General features: G+C 37.8%; 1 long non-coding RNA gene and 3 pseudogenes across 3 annotated transcripts in view; 3 read left to right on the top strand and 1 right to left on the bottom strand.

Moving 5' to 3' along the window:
* Positions 1 to 9,050, top strand: part of LOC116545323 — an 18,907-nt gene extending 9,857 nt beyond the window's left edge. The window contains exon 4 of the long non-coding RNA XR_004266273.1: positions 8,764 to 9,050. This is a non-coding gene — a long non-coding RNA (uncharacterized LOC116545323). The remainder of the gene's footprint in view (positions 1 to 8,763) is intronic.
* On the bottom strand, positions 4,165 to 5,008 carry LOC116545321 (annotated as a pseudogene). The gene has a single exon (XR_004266272.1). The product of XR_004266272.1 is annotated as a 60S ribosomal protein L7 pseudogene (transcript).
* A 5,679-nt stretch (positions 9,051 to 14,729) lies between the features above and the next one.
* Positions 14,730 to 15,858, top strand: LOC116545340 (annotated as a pseudogene).
* Positions 15,859 to 19,186: 3,328 nt separating this feature from the next.
* LOC116545324 lies at positions 19,187 to 20,796 on the top strand (annotated as a pseudogene). The gene has a single exon (XR_004266274.1). The product of XR_004266274.1 is annotated as a heterogeneous nuclear ribonucleoprotein C pseudogene (transcript).

Genomic DNA, 20,796 nt, shown 5'->3' with positions numbered 1-20,796 from the left:
CTCCGCCCCAAAAAAAAAAAAAAAAAAAAAAGATTGCTTTGGCTATTCAGGCTCTTTTTTTGGTTCCATATGAATTTTAGAATTGTTTTCTGTAATTCTGTGAAAAATTATGTTGGTATTTTCAAGAGAATTTCATTGAATCGGTAGATTGCTTTGGACAGTGTGGTCATTTGCATGATATTATTGTTCATATTATTATAGGTATTATTAAGAAATTATTTTAGGCAGATAGTATAAGCGGTTCTTGGTAAGGTTTATTTCTTTTAGTAAAAGCAGCTCCAGAAACCTTTCTTTTCTAACAAAAATAAAACAACTTGAAGGGCAAGGCCAGCAAGGTTTGATATGTAAATGCCAGCCATTAGAAACTGGGCCCATCCAATATGGGGAGTCCCACCCTATTCTCCTTGTCATCATATGTGCCACAAATCATGACCACCCCCAGAGGTCTCCACTGTGCATTTGCATATTAAAAGACTAGGGTAAGAGAGCCAGTTCATTTGTAGGTTATGTGAATGAAATATCTGGTTAAACCAATCCCCTGGGCCCTATGCAAATCAGACACCGCCTTTTCCAGTCTCCTCATATAACCTACTATTTACTATGCACTGGGGTTTCCTCTCTCTGCTTGGAAACTGCCCGCCCCCCACATCTCTGTACCTCAGAACTTCTTCCTTTTTTCTTGCCTATTAAACTCTCTGCTCCTTAAAACCACTCCATGTGCTCCATGTGTGTCCATGTTGTTTTACCTAAATTGACGTGAGACAAAGGACCCTGGCATTCCTCCATTCACTGGAGTCATATCAGTATTTTGGATCATTTCAATGCCCTACTATAGGCAGCCCACCCCTCAAGTTTCCCTCTTAAGTTTTTTGATAGGCTTTTTCTTTGCCCCAGCTGTTTCCATATTAAGCAGCTACAAACAGCAATAGGTGCTGATGGTTTTTGTCAAATACCCGCTAGGGAAATAGCCCTTTGCATTGAGCAAGCTCTGTTTCAGATCAAATAAAGTTGTAGGTGGGAATTTCCAAGATAATGTTGGATAGTTTAAATAATGACAGTACTTTGAGAATAATTTTTGAGGACTTGTAAATCCTTTCTTTCCACCGAGGCCTGTTGGGCTACTGTTTACTATTGCTACTATAGCTGTAAAACCTACTACAGTTTTTCAAGACTCCACAGTGCTTGGATTACAGGCATGAGCCACCACACCCAGCCCGCTTTGAAGCTAAGGAAAGTGGAATGTGACTGGAGCAAGTTAAACTGCCACAAAGGCCACTGTTCTCAATTAAATTCACCTATTTTCTTGAGTACATGCTTGCCAGATTTTGGCAAGTCTTTGGTTAATTTACAGTATTCTGAGGAAGTTTGTTTGGACAATTTTTGTGAATATTCTTGTTGATTTTATGAAGGAATCGTTTTTTGTAGGCCTTTATTCTACTATTTCTGCTAAGGTCTGGCAAGACAATCAAGCAGGTAATTATGAGGGCATGTAGAACACATCTGGGAGAATTTATTCTCAAGGCAGCATTCTAAAAATTATGTAAATATTTAATCTGAGAAGGGAAGGATGAGACAGTTTGCCAGGTGAATAAGGCAGGGGAGGAAAAAAAAAAACTTTGTAGACAAGAGCAAAACATACAAGTCTTAGAGACGGAAGAAAGAATGGCCTACTACAGTGAGACCAAAGAATGCAGCAAGAGACAAAGCCAGATTACGATGTGAAATAAATGCTGTTAAATGGTCTGGAATCATTCTAAGTACAGAAAGAAATTAATACATTGTTACAAATTTGTGACTAATTATAGCTAGGTATTAATTTTTGGAATCATCACTCAGGCTAACAGGTGCAAGATGAACTGAAATAAAGGGATACCGTAGAGAGATGACTGTCTTTAAGACCAATGCAGTGGAAGTAGAGAGGAAGGAAAGTTGTTGAATTAAAGGCACTGTTAGTCATTATAGTCTAGGATTTATTAGATGGGGGCATTTAACGATAAAAGTTGCAGACAGAGAGTCAAGGATGGCTTTATGCTTTCACTCCTAAAACTGTGGGCAGTATTTTTCAAATGGGTTAGAAAGTAGGGGATAAAAATTAGATTTACAAAATGATCACTTTTGTTTCTGGAATATGTGGGAGATTGAGTTGGATATTTTAGTGGACTTTTAGATATATGGTGTTAGCCCTAAGCAAAGGAGTCTGATCAAGAAAATTCTCTATTATCTATCTGTCTCTATCTATGTGCATATGTGTGTATATATGTGCATATATGTATATATGTCTTCCTTATTTTTTGATTTAAAAAGTGATTTTCCACTTACAGTGGATCCAATGGTATGTCTCCACTTTGGAGTGAAGCTTCTTTCTCTCCGACTGACCTGGGAGTCAGAGGCTTTCAACTGAATCTTCCTTGTATGGCTCTCAGCTAAAGAGAACTGCCTTCTTGAAGTCACACTCTCTCCCAGTGCCAGATGTATCAAATGGCTGGTTTGTGTGGGACTACAAAAGCTTGGACTTGTTGCCTTATATCAGGATAAACTTGAAGGGCATTCAGCTCCAGAGCTCCCCAAGGTGTTAGCTGAAGACTTTGTTGTTTTTACATCACAATTCAATATCTTCCTTTGCCCAATCCTTTCTTTCTCATCCACACATGTGGATTTTGAGTTTCCTTCCTACTTAACATCCTTTATGTAATCCTTCATCTGAGAGTCTGTTTTTGAGGAACGTGACCTGTAACACAGTGTGAAGAAATCTGGGGAGAAATCCTAGCAAAAACAGGCATATCATTCTTGATACATTTATTCTTTGTATGATATGTATAATTTTACTCCCTAGGAGCCGTACCAATCAATACTATAAAAGAATGAGCAAACATAGAATTTCTCTGCAGCCTATAGCTCAACAAGAGCTGGTTCTCCAACTCCTTGCATCTGGCATTTTTTGGGGATAATTATAAGGAATGTTTTGACTCTCTGATAAACACATGAAAATGAACATTTTGTAGGAAGCCATAAACATGGGTCATACAAATAAAAAGCAAACATAGTTCTATTTACTGTGGCCAGAGTATGTAGATCCATATTTTATTTCATAGGTAGTTTCATCTGCCTATTTTTAAAGCAATCTTTTCAACCAGGAGAATGGTGTATTCTGACTGAAAACCTCCCAGGACCATATTGTGTGGGCAGATGATTTTTTTCCAAAGAAATAGAAAGCAAAATGCTATAAAGGCAAAATGTATAACGTTGACTATAGTGGCTAAGGCTGTATATCTACGTTTTTTACATTGTCCACATGATTGGATTAAGTGATAGTTGTACTGAGTCAAATGCAATTGAATAATAAAATCAATGAGCACTTTGTATCCAGAAGTATAGCAGAACATATCTAATATTAAATTGATGTGTAAAATAGGAGATATCTCTGTTTATCCAGATGTTAACACCAAAAAGTACTATTGCCCCATGCTTCACAATGACTACCAGAAAAGTAAGAACCCTGGGAGGTAAAAAATGCATACCATAGTCTCTGACCTGTGTGTCTACAATTGAATTATATATATATATATGCCTTATAAATAAGACATTTTACCTGCAAAAAAGGGATTGTAAAATAATATGATTACACAATTACACAAGGTTATAAAAGGAAAAGAGCTAATAAGGGGCCATTTGATAAACCAGTTGTAGGAAATATACTTCTCAATCTTGCTTTGGATGTTGGAATGGTTTTTCAGTGTTGTGGTTTTAGGGGAACTCACCTTCTACCTTTCTTCAAAGCTTCAGAATTCATTTGTAACCAAATAAGGATATAGCTCCTACGCATCTGTTTCCTACACACGTTTCTCTTCATTTCACCGCAAAAACTATGTAATTTATAGGAAGTCAATTTAACTTCTTTTCTTAGAAATAAGAAGTTACTAATTTCAAGGCTATTTTTAGAGGTATTGGCGGTTTACAATTTCATTCAAGGTTTGAGAGAATGTTCTAATTATTGTCATAATTTGTTACACTTATTAGTAAAAGAGAAGCCTAATACAAAATATGCCAAACTAGCAAATAATTAATTTAAAAGAAGATAAAATGAGAACATTAATAAGAAGTATAAATATAGAACCAATATATCTTAAATTTCAGTGAAGCAACCAACTTTTTTTTTTTTCTTTGTTTTTTTTTTCAATTGAGAGCAGGTACTGTTTATTAACTGACCAGCTTAGAAAAATAATCATGGGAGACACCTTAGTTCATTCTTCTAATAAGCCTGTTGATCTGATCCTCCCTGTTGCCTGCATCTCCACCTTCTACAAAATGGGTGGTCTTTTTCTTCATTCTGCCCCGTGGAGAAGATAATTTAAAGGGCCACAGGAAGTTATTTGCTTCTTTGAAGCGTTTTCCAACAGTATAGATGTCATGAATCAGATCCTCCATGCAGATGATGCCGTATTTTCCAAGAGATCGAGCAATCAGAGCGTTATCTGTCAAAGCAATTCGCTTCTTTTTGATTTTGCCATAACCACGTTTGTGGATTAGTTCATCTACTGACTTCAGATTTGGGTACCCCCATGCAATATATGGCTCTACAATCCGCAGCATGTTAATTGAAGCCTTGTTGAGCTTCACAAAGGTTCCATTGAAGATTTGACGAAGGCGAAGAAGCTGCAACACTTTCGGATCTTTGGGCTCACACCATTGATACCTCTGATCCTGATGACAAACGCCAGTTTGGGTTCTGCAGGTACATAGAAGTTGCCAGCTTTCCTTGCCATCCTCGCCATTCGAATTTCAGTTCTGTACATCTGCCTATATTCCTTGTGATAATGCTTCGCTTTTTCATAGATAAGCTTTCTCCTTGCCTTTCGAAGCATCTTTTGGGCAAACTTCTTTCTCAGGCGCTTAATCTTCAGCTCTGCGAAATTCCTTCGCTTTTTCTTAAGGGTTTCTGGCACAGCAGGAACCTTCTTCTTCTTCTCTTCTACACCCCCCATGGTTCCAGCCGGAAAAGGAGCCCAACTGTTTTTCTTAAAATATCTGTGTCTATATGAGCAGTAAGTCGGCTGGGATTGTAAAATTCTGTTAGTAATAGCTGAATCACCTTTGTATCATGACAATGATGAAATTACTGTCTCTTGTCACAGCTGTGTGACTTGACTAATACAATTTGGCTTATATAATATTCCCCTGCATCAAATCCACTTTTCTATGATTACATTTTACCTGCAACTGAATAGGTCTAGTTAGCCAGGGAAATAACAAAATCATGCTGAAATGTTTTATTTTAAAAATGTATCCCACTTGAAACAGGCTTTTGTAGTTAGCACTCCACCTTAAACTATTACCATCAGGACTACTAATGACCGGTTCTGTTTTCATCTTGATTTCCATTTCTTTCTCTTTCTCTCTTTCAGTTTGTCCTTGCATGAAACTGCTCTTCTTCTATGTCACTAGTCATTTCTCTGAAGAATGCTTTTTTACCCCTTCATTTTCTCTACTTGCTCTGTCTACACCAGCTTCTTAGATTATCTCATGCAGCCAATAGCATTAATGCCATCCAAATTTTTACAGCCTGTTTTTCAGCTTTGACCTCATTTTGGCATTTCATATTTGTCTGGCAACTGCTTAATCACCCTCTCTACTTCAGTGTCAAACAGACATTTTGAATTTAAAATGTTAAAATCTCATCTTCTCATTTATATACTTTCTTCCTTTGGTTGCTAGAGAAGTAGTATCAATAATACCACTGATATCAACATCACCATTTTCACCACTTGTAATCCTTCCGCTGACTCTACCACTATCAATCTCTTCATGTGAATTATGCATAAGCGTTGTTCTTTGTTTCATGTTTTCTTCAAAGTAGTCATAATTGTAACTATAATATGTAGTTTCCTATGTAATCTGATTTGTGAGTGGAGGATTTATGATGAATTATTTTCATGAGGCTGCTCTGAAATTTTATACTCACTGGTTAGAGATCTGTTGTTAATTTCCTCCCCTGTGTGTATGTGTGTCTGTGTGTATGAATTTCATTTTAAAGAAAAAAATGAGAGAAAATTTATTTCCAGGACACAGAATAAATTAGAAATGACATAGTTTTTTTTTTCTTTTTGTTTCTACTTCTCATTTTATTCAAGTCAAAACAATATAAAAATATTCAGATATTACTTAAGCTGGTTTCAGGATTTTATATCTCTGTGAATAATTTTTTTCTTCTTTCTTTTACAAGTATTCCAACCACATTTTTGGGGGGAGCAGACATACTCATTTCGCCACTGAAATTATGGCAAAAACTGCAGTTACTTTTATACCAATCTAATACATGCTTTGGTTTACAATTAGGTAACTTTCAAAAGGCAGGTGCCAGTGATCAGCCTTTTATCCATGTAATCTTGGGTAGCAAGGACTGGCTTTAATGAACTGTAGTAACTTCATTATAACTTGAACTAAAGGATATGTTGCATATTGGTTTCTTAGTAAATGTTAAACAGGAAGTAAGCATCATTTAGGACAAAATTCTCAGAAAAAAAATAAACATCACATAGAATGTTTACACAAATCTTAGTGGAACTTACTTTGGCACAATTCCTAACAGACTAAGTTACTAACTCTGCTTTTTATTCCTTAAAGAAAGAAAGAAAATAGGGCCGGGCGCGGTGGCTCAAGCCTGTAATCCCAGCACTTTGGGAGGCCGAGGCGGGTGGATCACGAGGTCAAGAGATCGAGACCATCCTGGTCAACATGGTGAAACCCCGTCTCTACTAAAAATACAAAAAATCAGCTGGGCATGGTGGCGCATGCCTGTAATCCCAGCTACTCAGGAAGCTGAGGCAGGAGAATTGCCTGAACCCAGGAGGCGGAGGTTGCGGTGAGCCGAGATCGCGCCATTGCACTCCAGCCTGGGCAACTCCGTCTCAAAAAAAAAAAAAAAAAAAAAAAGAAAGAAAGAAAATAAACGATTTGGCAGTAATGTTGGAGTTTTCAGTTCTATGAAAATTTGTCATATGGTTTGCTAGAACAGATTGACATTGACAGTTTTCAAGTTCCTTTTGCAAGTTATTTCACTTTGTATTTTAAAGAGGCAATACATTTGTAAAGCAATCAAATTAGTCTATTTGTGGCATGTAAACTTTTCATATAATAAAGCTGAGAAAAAGAAACTCTGATTTCTTTTCCAGCTTGAGGGCAATTGACTTTAATACAAGAGAGTGCCTAATCAATAATATATGTTTGTTTGCACTCATAAACTTGAAATGCATATTCAGTTGTCTTATTAGGCATTTAATAGTAGGGTGATATCCTAAATCAAAATTAATTAATATGATTCTAATCATTTCAACGTTTTCTGGGGAAAAAAATCCTAGAAACTAAATTTTAGAAGATGAAACTACTCATTTATTTCTGCTGTATAACAGATGTTGAATGCAGGCAGATAATATTAGATAATACTGAGCATAAATACCAGATCAGCACAGATGCTTAAAAATATTAAAAAAAAAATAGAGTAATTGATTTTCATGACTCAAAAAAGAATCAGGTTAAATAATCGAGGCCCCAGGGCCAGCGAATTAAAGCACATCACTTGATTTTGTGTTTCAGATAACTGCCTAGAGTAAATGAACTCCTCAGGTGAATTTCTGACACAAAGTCCCCGCCTCACAGCCTTCATGTTTTGCATTCCAGCAAGGGCTCTTATAGTTAGACCTTCAGTTCGCTTGTGAACTGGTGCTCTCTAGTGGTGGTGTGAGGTCTTAAGGAAACACCTGCTACTGTGTGGTCAGGAAATAAAGTGCTGGGCTCTCATGTTGTCCTCCCTGTAAACACCTTCCTTTCCCCATTTGGACACCTTTACCAAATTCTATTTCCCATTTCATCATTAGCCAAACACCTGTTAGACAAACAAGTGGGCCAGAAACTGACGGATGTTAGAAATACACAAATAAAAGCTATAGACTCTTCTATTTCATGTATTTCATAAATTATTAATGGCATATAAATTCAAAAGTAGAAATTAGGTAAAAATAAACTTCATCACCGATATTTGGCATTTCCTTTCTCAATTATAAGTTATTGTTCTTAAGTTACTACACTTCCAAGATCTGAAACATTCTAGGTATTGGATTGATACTGAGTGAATGACTGAGTGAAAGAATGAATGCATGTATGGTAGAAGCTATTTTAGGGAAAACAATTTTCAATGCCCAGGTATCATTAAGAGCAAAGCTGCCTTCTCTACCCATGTAGTGTTTATGATCAAGAGAAAAGGCTTAGATATATGAGCAGAAACAGGATTTTGAAATTTATTTTCTAAGCTTTGGTCTTTTGTCCTTTATGTGAATATTCAATCATATGATTTTAATATGTTTTTCATATATGTTTCAACTTTGTATGATGTGAGATCACAGAAATTATATCATCTGTTGCATTTTATTATATGATATCTATTTTTTTCTGATCACGAAGAAGAATCAGGGTGTCTGTTTTCCTTTCAGAGGTCGTTGTTTGCATAAAAAGGAAAAAAACCTAATTTAATTAGATATGTAAGTGATTTGCAGAGCAGTGTGTTTGCAGCTGTTGCAGGACTAAGATTTCGAGAGAGAGTAGAACCAAGTGTATTACTCGTTAGTCTAGGGGAAGCTTGTGTGGAGAAACAGCTCCATGAAGTCAGATTTGAGGCCTCTAAGTCCTAGCCTCAGAATTTTTACTAACTCTAGGTAACTTTGGGAGAATAATATAATTCTTCTTTTGTTCTTATTCTTTGTTTTCAAACAGGGATAACAATCAGCTGACACCAAAGTGTGATAAGAGGTTCTAATGATATAATGCATGTAGAATACACACAAAAATCACTTTGTGTTTGAATTACCACTACCATAAGCAATGCTCAATCAGAAAAGCTAGCTTAATTTTCACCTGTGTCATGTTAATTTGTTCCCTTTCTGTTCAATCAGATGTAGTTCTGGAGACTTCTAAGCCTTGCCATCATACACTTTTTTTCTATATTGGAGCTTAGCCTATATTGTAAATATAAAATCCTTCGAGGCAGTTGCAGCTTTTACTGATATCTTTATTCTCCAGTACCTAGCACATTAGCTGACAAGCAATAAGTGCTTGATTTATTAATTTTTTTATGTATAGGCATTTAATATTAACTTTTAAAAGAATTGGATAATGAACATACAAGTTCAGGGCATGTATTCGTTAAAGGCATGCAAGCAAACACATTTTAAATATCTATGAGAAAAGGCTCCAGGCCAGGTGCAGTGGCTCATGTCTCTAATCCCAGCACTTTGGGAGGCCGAGGCAGGCGGATCATGACCTTAGGATATCAAGACCATCCTGGCCAACATGGTGAAACCCTATCTCTACTAAAAAAAAATTTTTTTCAAAAATTAGCCAGGCATGGTGGTGCATGCCTATAGTCCCAGCTACTCGGGAGGCTGAGGCAGGAGAATCACTTGAACCTGGGAGGTGGAGGTTGCAGTGAGCTGAGATCATGCCACTGCAGTCCAGACTGGTGAGAGAGCAAGACTCTGTCCCCCTCAAAAAAAGGGGGGGAATCCATAATTATTTCAAAAAATTATTATGTGAGATTTTATAGTTTTGTATCTCAAGAATATATTTTTGCACCTCATTTATTTTTAATATGCAGACTTTTCATTTAAATCTTTATTAATTATTTAAAATATGCATTTTAAGGGTCCTCCATGCCTTTTCATAGCTTGATAGCTTATTTCATTTTAGTGATGAAGAATATTCCATTGTCTGAATGTAGCACAGTTTATTTATCCATTCACCTACTAAAGGACATCTTGGTTTCTTCCAAGTTTTGTGAATTGTGAATAAAGCTGACATAAACATTCATGAGCAAGCTTTTGTGTGGACATAAGTTGTCAACTTATTTGGATAATGACCAAGAATTGAAATTACTGGATCATATCGTAAGAATGTGTTTAGTTTTGTAAGAAACTGTTAACGTATTTTCCAAGTGGTCGTGCCATTTTGCATTTCAATCAGCAAAGTACGAAAGTTCTAATACTCCACATCTTTATCAGAATTTGGGGTTGTGTGTTGTTCATACTTTGGATTTTGACATTTCTAGTTGGTGTGTAATGATATGGTTTAAAATAAAATTTTAAATTTCAATGGCTTTTGGAGTATAAATGGTTTTTGTTCACTGGATTAATTATACAGTGGCAAATTCTGAGATTTTAGTACATTCATCAATCACCAAAGTAGTGTATGTTGCACCCAATATGTAGTTTTTTATTCCACACCCCTCTCCCATTCTTACCCTTCTGAGTCTCCAAAGTCCAGTATATCACCCTGCATGCCTTTGCGCACTCATAGCTTAGTTCCCGTTTATAAGTGAGAACATATGGTAGTTGGTTTTTCTGTAATGGCATGTTTTAATGTAAAATTTCCTAATGACATTATATTGATCATATGTTCATAAGGCTATTTTCCATTTGTACATCTTCTTAATAAGGTATCTGTTCAGATCTTAGTCCCATTTTTTAATCAGGTAATTCATTTTCCTATTGTTGAGTTTTAAGAGTTTTAATCTATTTTGGCGTATAGTCCTTTATCTGATATGTCTTTTGTTAAGTATAGTCCTTTCGTCTGTGGCTTATGTTTTCATTGTTTTTGTTTTTTGTTTTATTTATTTTACTTTAAGTTTGAGGATACAAGTACAGAATGTGTAGGTTTGTTCCATAGGTATAAGTGTGCCATGGTGGACTGCTACACCTATCAACCTGTCGTCTAGGTTTTAAGTCCCACATGCATTAGCCAGTTGTCCTAATGGTCTCCGTTCCTGTGCCTCCCATCCCCCGACTCACCCTGGTATATGTTGTTTCCTTCCTTGTGTCCCTGTTTCTCAGGTCAGGAGTTGAAGACCAGCCTGGCCATCATGGTGAAACCCCATCTTTAAAAACAAACAAACAAACAAAAAGTGTTCTCACTTCCACTTATGAGTGAGAACATCCAGCGTTTGGTTTTCTGTTCCTGTGTTAGTTTGCTGAGGATGACAGCTTCCAACTTCATTTATGTCCCTGAAAAAGACATGATCTCATTCCTTTTTATAGCTACATAGTATTCCATGGTATATATGTACCACATTTTCTTAATCCAGCCTATCATTGATGGGCATTTGAGTTGTTTCCATATCTTCACTATTGTGAATAGTGCTGGAATAAACATACATGTGCATGTGGCTTTATATTAGAATGATTTATAATCCTTGGGGTATATACCCAGTAATGGGATTGCTGGGTCAAATGGTATTTCTGGTTTTAGATCCTTGAGGAATCACCACACTGTCTTCCCCAATGGTTGAACTAATTTACATTCCCACCAAGGGTGTAAAAGCATTCTTCTGTCTCCACAGCCTCCTAGCATCTATAGTTTCTTGACTCTTTAATAATTATCATTTTGACTGGCATGAGATGGTATCTCATTGTGGTTTTGATTTGTGTTTCTCTTATGATCAGTGATGTTGAGCTTTTTTCATGTTTTTTGGCCCCATAATGTCTTCTTTGAGAAGTTTCTGTTCATATTCTTTACCCACATTTTGAATGGGATTGTTTGTTTTTTTTCTTGTAAATTTATTTAAGTTCCTTTTAGATTCTGGATGTTAGACCTTTGTCAGATGAGTAGACTGCAAATATTTTCTCCCATTCGGTAGGTTGGCTCTTCACTCTGATGATTGTTTATTTTGCTGTGCAGAAGCTCTTTAGTTTATTGAGATCCCATTGGTCAATTTTGGCTTTTGTTGCAATAGCTTTTGGCACTTTTGTCATGAAGTCTTCACCCATGCCTATGCTCTGAATGGTATTGCTTAGGTTTTCTTCTAGGGTTTTTATGGTTGGGGTTTTTTGAGTTCATAATCATTCTGATACCAAAACCTGGCAGAGACACAACAACAACAAAAAACTTCGGGTAAATATCGCTAATGAACATTGATGTGAAAATTCTCAATAACATACTGGCAAACCGAATCCAGCAGCACATTAAAAATATACATCACAATCACATTGGCCTCATTCTTGGGATGCAAGTCTAGTCCAACATGTACAAATCAATAAGTGCAATCCATCACATAAACAGAACCAATGACAAAAACCATGATTATCTCAATAGATGCAGAAAAGGCCTTTGATAAAATTCAACATCCCTTTATGTTAAAAACTCTCAATAAACTTGGTATTGATTGAATATATCTCAAAATAATAAGAGCTACTTATGACAAAGCCACAGTCAATACCGTACTGAATGGGGAAAAGCTGGAGTCATCTCCTTTAAAAACTGGTGCAAGACCGGGTGTGGTGACTCACACCTGTAATCCTAGCACTTTGGGAGGCCGAAGTGGATGGATCACCTGAGGTCAGGAGTTGAAGACCAGCCTGGCCATCATGGTGAAACCCCATCTTTAAAAACAAACAAACAAACAAACAAACAAACAAAACTGGTGCAAGACAAGGATGCTCTCTCTAACCACTCCTATTCAACTTAGTATTGGAAGTTTTGGCCAGGACAATCAGGCAAGAAAAGGAATAAAGGGTATTCAAATATGAAGAGAGGAAATCAAATTTTCTCTGTTTGCAGACAACATGATTTTATATTTAGAAAACCCCATTGTCTCAGGCCCAAAACTCCTTAATCTGATAAGCAATTTTAGCAAAGTCTCAGGATACAAAATCAATGTGCAAAAATCACAAGCATTCCTACAGGTCGTACCACCATGCCCAGCTACTTTTGTATTTTTAGTAGGGACAGGGTTTCACCATGTTGACCAGGCTAGTCTAGAACTCCTAACCTTTTGATCCACCCGCCTCAGGCTCCCAAAGTGCTGGGATTACAGGCGTGAGCCACCATGCCTGGCAAATTTATTTCTAATGTAATCTTTCTATCTGCTTGCTTTAGGCTTAGGTCATTGTACTTTTTACTTTAATATTATTATTCCTTCAGGTAGAAGCTTAGGTAATTATTTGAGATTTCCTCTATTTGAAGAGTATAGCTTTATAGGTATAAATATTGCTATAAGAATTGCTTTATTTGCATACCATAATTTTTACACGTTATCTTTATTTTTCATTTGTCAAAAAGTATTTTCTAATTTCCCTTGCGATTTTGATCCATTGATCCATTTGATCCTAGCTGTAAGTTGTTTAAGTTCCACACACTTGTAAATGTCAAAAATTCTATGTTTTTGATATCTAATTTTATTCAATTGTAGTAGGAAGACATAATTTATATGATTTTAATTTTTTTAAATTTGTTGAGGCTAGCCCAGGTCTCTTATATTGGCTGTTCATTTGATATAATTTTACAGACTTTTACTTTCAACCTATTTTTATCTGAATCTGAAGTTTCTTATGTAAATGGCATATGGTTGAATTGTGTTCATTTAATCTAGCTTGACAATCTGAGCCTTTTGATTGGTTAATCCATTTCCGTTTAATAGAACTATTAACATGGCTGGTTTTATGTCTGCCATTTTACAGTTTTCTGTGGGTCTCATGCCATTTTTATTTCTGTTTTGTATTCTTTTTAGAAACAGGTTCTGATTCTGTTGCTTGGAGTGGAGTATAAAGGTGTAATCACGGCTCATTGCAACCTTGACCTTTTGGGCTCAAGCACTCCTTCTGCTTCAGTCTTTTTTTTTTTTTTTTTTTTTTTTTTTTTTTTTGAGACGGAGTTTCGCTCTTGTTACCCAGGCTGGAGTGCAATGGCACGATCTCGGCTCACCGCAACCTCCGCCTCCTGGGTTCAGGCAATTCTCCTGCCTCAGCCTCCTGAGTAGCTGGGATTACAGGCACACGCCACTATGCCCAGCTAATTTTTTGTATTTTTAGTAGAGACGGGGTTTCACCATGTTGACCAGGATGGTCTCGATCTCTTGACCTCGTGATCCACCCGCCTCGGCCTCCCAAAGTGCTGGGATTACAGGCTTGAGCCACCGCGCCCGGCCTTTTTGCTTCAGTCTTAGTAGCTGAGACTACAGGCACATGCCACTGTGTCTGGCTAGCTTTTAAAAGCATTTTGTAGAGACAGGGCCTTGATCTGTTGCCCAGGCTGGTCTCAAACTCCTGACCTCAAGTGACTCTTATGCCCAATTTATCAAAGTGCTTGGATTACAAGCATGAGCCACCATGCCTGGTCAATGTCTCCTGTTTTCTATTTACTTTGTTATTTTTGGCATTAATATAATACCTCCTAGTTTAACATTTTAATTTCTTTAAAGATTTTTTTAGTACAATTTTCAGGTTTCTTTTTAGTGCTTATTATAGGGCTTATAATGTACAATTAACTTATAAGAATCCATCTGAGGGCCGCTCGGAGGAACCTCTTGCTTCCCTGTCACCAGGTCCCTGAGGAGGAAGGGGAGGGACGAGGCGCGGCTTTTCCTGTGCCACCTGCCTGGTTTGACCTGCGCGGCCTGCGGCCGGGCCTGGCTCTGCCCGCAGCCTGGTGGGAGCTGGACCGGAGCGCTTTGGGGCTACAAGCCGAGCAAGAGCCTGCGGGAAAGGGAGGCGGGAGCGCCTCGGACCGTCGGAAGGGCCCTGCGTTGGGGCCAGGATCCCAGAAAGCGAGACCCTGGCGCTGAGTGAGAAAGACGCTAAGAAAATTTGGTTCTACCAGATGTGAAGGAAAAAGCATTTAAGGCCAAGCTGACCAGTCCTGGACATTTAAAGGACTTTTCCCTTTTCAAATTTAAGCAAAGAGGCTTTTAAAAAACCGTGGCAGATGTGGACTCAGATACTTTGCTGGAACGGCTACAGAGGGGACAGGGAGATGAAGGGGACAGGCACCTAACAGCCCTTGAACGTGCGCGCTGCTTTTGATGTCTGACAACGTGGATCGTTGTTTTGAAACATGCCCTCCTCGAACTTTCTTACCAGCCCTCCGTAAAATTTTTCTTGATGAAAGTGCTCCAATGTGTTAGAAGTGACAGCCCATGCCATAACATACTACCTGGATGTATCTGTGGAAATTACCCGAAGGATTGTGGGGGTAGATGGAGCTATAAAAGCACTTTGCAATCGGTTAGTTATAGTTGAAGTTAACAACAGGACTAGTAGAGACTTAGCTGAACAATGTGTGAAGGTATTAGAACTCGTGCGTCAGGAGCGGTCTTTGAGGCTGGCGGTTTGAATCGTGTGCTTACCTTCATTCGTGACAGTGGACATCTAGTTCACAAAGACACCTTGCACTCTGCCATGGCTGTGGTATCAAGACTCTGTGAAAAATGGAGACTCAAGAGTCTTCTTTAGAAATTTGTGTGGAATCTCTGTCTAGTTTATTAAAACATGAAGATGATCCGTTTTCAGATGGAGCTCTGCGATGCTTTGCATCACTGGCTGACCGATTTACCCGTCGTGGTGTTGGCCCAGCTCCATTAGCCAAGCACGGATTCACTGAGGAGCTGTTATCTCGAATGGCTGCTGCTGGAGGTACTGTATCAGGACCATCATCAGCGTGCAAACCAGGTCACAGCACCACAGGAGCTCCTTCCACAACTGCAGAGTCCAAATTGAGAAATCAGGTGTCAACAATTGTAAGTCTGCTCTCAACACTTTGCAGAGGTTCTCCGGTGTAACACATGATCTCCCGAGGTCAGAGCTTCCAGATTCAATCGAAAGTGCATTGCAGGGTGATGAAAGATACTCTCCTGGTGCTGCTATTTGAAGGACGAAAAGCTTTGCCAAATCTAGTGCTGGATCTACAGGCAGAATCCCAGGACCCCGGGGATTAGATAGTTCTGGGAAGCGCTCACATCGGCAGCTTATAGATTGTATTGGAAGTAAAGATACTGATGCACTTGTAGATGCAATTGACACAGGACGTCAGAAGATGTTTTTTTAAATATAAAAAGAAAGTTGTGAGATAAGAATATATTCAGTTTCTAGTTTTTGGACAGTGCTCTTAGAAATTGTGCCAGATAACAAAGTGGCACCTCTTCAATATTCTCCACTCTCCTTTATAATTATACAATTATCAGCTTGGTTCATGGTGAAACCTGAATAAATGCTTGTTGACTGAGTAAAACTTCAAAAAAAAATCCATTTGAGATGTATGCTACCTTAATTTCAGTTGGATCTAGAAACATCACTCTTACACGATTCTAATCCTTTTGCCTTTTTTGATACTATATATGCATACTATGTCTTTCTATGTTACCGACCAAACAGTAAATTATGTTATTACTTTCTATAATTTTGTCTTTTAAAAAAGAGAACAAGTATAGATTTACAGACTTTCCTATATTAACCTTCTTATTTACTATTCTGGGTTTTCCTTGTTTTTTCTTCAAGGTATTATCTTTATTTCTTTTTTACTCAGGTATCTGATACAATTTACTTACTCCAATTAAGCTTTTCTCTCATTTTCCTCCATTGTGGAGCTATCGTCAAACACATTGCATTTCTATTTGTTAAACACTCAACATTACAATTGTTTGCATGTTGTTTTACACAGCTGACTTCTAATAAGAAAGGAAAGAAATATGCAATTATACTATCTTGTATACTTACCTACATATTTACCAATATTCTTTGTTTGTTCCTCTTGATTCAAGTTACCATTGTGTGTCACTTTCTTTCACTCTTAAGAATATTTCTTAGTATTTCTTATAAAGCAGGTCTGCTATCAATGGCTTTTCTCAGTCTACTTTTTCGAGGGAAGAGGTGTTCATTTCACTGTCATGTTTGAAAGATAATATAAATAGTGTAACCAGACATAAGACTTAGTTGACAGTTTTTTAATTTTTAAAATTTAATTTAATTTTCATTTTTACTCAGCATGCTGAATAAATAAGTCATTCCCATGTTAACTGTTATTAACTAATAAGAACAACAATCAAGCAAAAAGTAAAGATGGGTTGGGACATTTCAACTTACAGTACTAATTTCTTATTAGGAACTGGATTGTATTTATAAGGACTAAAAGAGATAATTATATTTCCCCTCCAGTAATGATGCTTCTGTTTTGATATATTGGTTTATTTTGTATGTGTGTACTTCTTTTTTTAACTAAAGTAAAACTTCCATACAGCTCAGTGCATAAAATGCACCAATTTGAATTGTGCAGTTTAATACATTTGATGTATGTATTAATCCATGTAATCACCATTCTGATACATTTGTGGAATAGATCCAGTACCATAGAAAACTCTTTTATGTGCTCCTTCCTGGTTAATACTTTCCCCCCAATGTATTTGCTAGAAAATATATTCAGTTAAAATTAACCTGCTTAAAGATCAATGACAGGATGGTAAGAAAACAGTAGGCTCAAAAAGCACCCACATCCTCCACAAAAGCAGGTGTGAATGCTCATAGTTGTTTCTCCATGTATCGCAGAACGCTGCAATCATGCAGCCTTGGGTTGGGACACTTTTGAGTCAAAGAGCTTTAGACAAAAGCGGGCACAGTGCAATTGTTGGAATTCACTTGGGGTGGCTGGCAAAATATTAAAGAAATATTAGGGAAAGTTATAGATTAGTCTCAATCGTTTTGGAAGGCTGAAAGGTTTTATTGGGGCAGGTTGAAGGCAGTCAGTCCATTAAGTTAGGGAGAAGATAGGGACAATAAGAGGCTTTCCCGGTTTAAGTCTGTTTACCCCACATCCCTTTGCCTCTACTCTAACTGCTTACTCATGCAAACTTTGTGCTGCATGGTCCTCTCAGGGGGAGATCGAAGGGGAATTACTCAATAATGGCGTTTACTCTGGGCCCTGAACCTAAAGCTTTGATCATTTGTAAAACCGCTCTTTTACCTTGTTAATTATCCACAAGTGTGCTGTCTTATAACCTCTGTTTTAAAATCTTTTACTGAATAAAAGTGTGGGTGTACACGGAGTCTTGGTCAATTGGCTGCATGTCGCCCTTGGAAAGCAGGTGATGACCATCCCCAGCCCACTTGAATCACTGTAATGGTGTGAGAGTCCATTCATTCATCCATCTTTGAGTCAGGGTCTGCAGGCCAGAGCTCCACAGATGGTGGCTGATGTCTCATGCAATATTAAAAATATAGTTAGCTAAGTCTTAGTATATATCCATATGTATAATATAAGTAAAGAGACAAGTCATGCAGGAATGACCTCATATTCTTGGTGTTCAAACAGTCATTACATTAATGGTTTTGGAAAACAATGAAGATACTATCTATATGGTTTTCACTGAGATGTATGGCACAGGATACTATAATATCTACATGAAAGCAGTGTTACCTCAGGTTACATGTCATTAGTTGGGAGAGAGGTTATTTTCTATACTCCAGAATGTTTTGCATTTAATTCCCTCTTACTCCACTTTTTATAAATGGTTAGGTAAATATATTAAATGTATAGATAAAATACAACTTGGATAGCTAATACACCGAGTAATAGAATCATAAACTCCAAACATTCTGAATTTCAGAGAAAATTGAGAATTTAACAAGATGAATGTTTTACATGTGTATTGAAATCTAAAATGAAAAAGTTAACAGGATGGGGAGAATTTCTTTTATTCATAGAGGTGTGCAAGAGCACTAGGGAAAGCTCAGTGACCAACAAGCTCAATAGAAGACAAGATTATGTGAAGTGATAAATCTTAGGTAAAATCAAAAGAAGTATATCTAAAAAGAGAGTGGATTTTTTTTTCCCTCCACTCCTGGCCCAGTTCTTTGAAATAATATTTATGTGATTGTTTCAAATTATCTTAACTTTCTCTGTTTTCCTCTGCAATCGTGCACATACATAAATGCCTATTTTTAAGAGTCCAGAGGAGAACAAACAGGAAGTTGAATTTGTTGAAACCATAACTTAAGTATTCTTTCCAGGAACTAAAGCTACTTAGCCAGAATCAGATAAAGTGCTGCTGGGAATAAGTTTGTTAACTTAAATTGTTCCAACAGCTGTCATATCAGGAAGATGTTACACTTGATTTACTGGCTCCAGCAGGGAGAACTGATACAAATTCTTGAAAGAACCATCCATATACCCCAGTTAATCTTGATTATGTTGTGAGATTTTGTGTAGTGTTCAAAGAGAAATTATTATTGTTGAAAAAGCTATGGTTAATTGAATTTAAGCTTAGGTTAAGAAAACGGATTTAGGCCATTTTGTGAAGAGACGAAGACTGAGCGGTTGTGTCTGCGTTGCCGACCTCGAGCAGCAGTCGGCTCCTGCACGTAGAACAACCCGGGAGTAGGAGGCTCAGAATCGAATCTCTTCTCCCTCCTCTCTCCTGTTTTCGGCTTTGTGAGAAACCTTATCATCAAACACAATGGCCAGCAACGTTACAAACAAGATAGATCCTCGCTCCATGAACTCCCGTGTGTTCATTGGGAATCTAAACACTCTCGTGGTCAAGAAGTCTGATATGGAGGCAATCTTTCCGAAGTATGGCAAAATTGCGGGCTGCTCTGTTCATAAGGGCTTTGCCTTCGTTCAATATGGTAATGATAGCAATGCCTGGGCTGCTGCAGCAGGAGAGGATGGCAGAATGATTGCTGGCCAGGTTTTAGATAGTAACCTGGCTGCAGAGCCAAAAGTGGACCGAGGAAAAGCAGGTGTGAAACGGTCTGCAGCGGAGATGTACGGCTCCTCTTTTGACTTGGACTATGACTTTCAACGGGATTATTATGACAGGATGTACATTACCCAGCACGTGTACCTCCTCCTGCTCCTATTGCTCGGGCTGTAGTGCCCTGGAAACGTCAGCGTGTATCAGGAAACACCTCACCAAGGGGCAAAAGTGGCTTCAATTCTAAGACTGGACAGCAGGGATCTTCCAAGTCTGGAAAGTTGAAAGGAGATGACCTTCAGGACATTAAGAAGGAACTGACCCAGATAAAACAAAAAGTGGATTCTCTCCTGGAAAACCTGGAAAAAATTGAAAAGGAACAGAGCAAACAAGCAGTAGAGATGAAGAATGATAAGTCAGAAGAGGAGCGGAGCAGCAGCTCCGTGAAGAAAGATGAGACTAATGTGAAGATGGAGTCTGAGGGGCGTGCAGATGACTCTGCTGAGGAGGGGGACCTACTGGATGATGATGATAATGAAGATCGGGGGGATGACCAGCTGGAGTTGATCAAGGATGATGAAAAAGAGGCTGAGGAAGGAGAGGATGACAGAGACAGCGCCAATGGCGAGGATGACTCTTAAGCACATAGTGGGGTTTAGAAATCTTATCCCATTATTTCTTTACCTAGGCGCTTGTCTAAGATCAAATTTTTCACCAGATCCTCTCCCCTAGTGTCTTCAGCACATGCTCACTGTTCTCCCCATCCTTGTCCTTCCCATGTTCATTAATTCATATTTCCCTGCGCCTAGTCCCATTTTCACTTCCTTTGACGCTCCTAGTAGTTTTTGTTAAGTCTTACCCTGTAATTTTTGCTTTTAACTTTGATACCTCTTTATGACTTAACAATAAAAAGGATGTATGGTTTTTATCAACTGTCTCCAAAATAATCTCTTGTTATGCAGGGAGTACAGTTCTTTTCATTCATACATACGTTCAGTAGTTGCTTCCCTAACTGCAAAGGCAATCTCATTTAGTTGAGTAGCTCCTGAAAGCAGCTTTGAGTTAGAAGTATGTGTGTCACACCCCAACATTAGTGTGCTGTGTGGGGCAGTTCAACACAAATGTAACGATGTATTTTTGTGAATGAGAGTTGGCATGTCAAATGCATCCTCTAGAAAAATAGTGTTGTAGTCTTAAGATTTGTTTTCTAAAGTTGATACTGTGGGCTATTTTTGTGAACAGCCTGATGTTTGGGACCCTTTTTCTTCAAAATAAACAAGTCCTTATTAAACCAGGAA

The sequence above is a fragment of the Sapajus apella genome, unplaced genomic scaffold (genome assembly GCF_009761245.1).
Source record: "Sapajus apella isolate SASKATOON/1434 unplaced genomic scaffold, GSC_monkey_1.0 scaffold259, whole genome shotgun sequence".
Taxonomy (NCBI): domain Eukaryota; kingdom Metazoa; phylum Chordata; class Mammalia; order Primates; family Cebidae; genus Sapajus; species Sapajus apella.
Note: the sequence above shows the minus strand (reverse complement) of the source record. Positions and strands in the feature narration are given on the sequence as shown.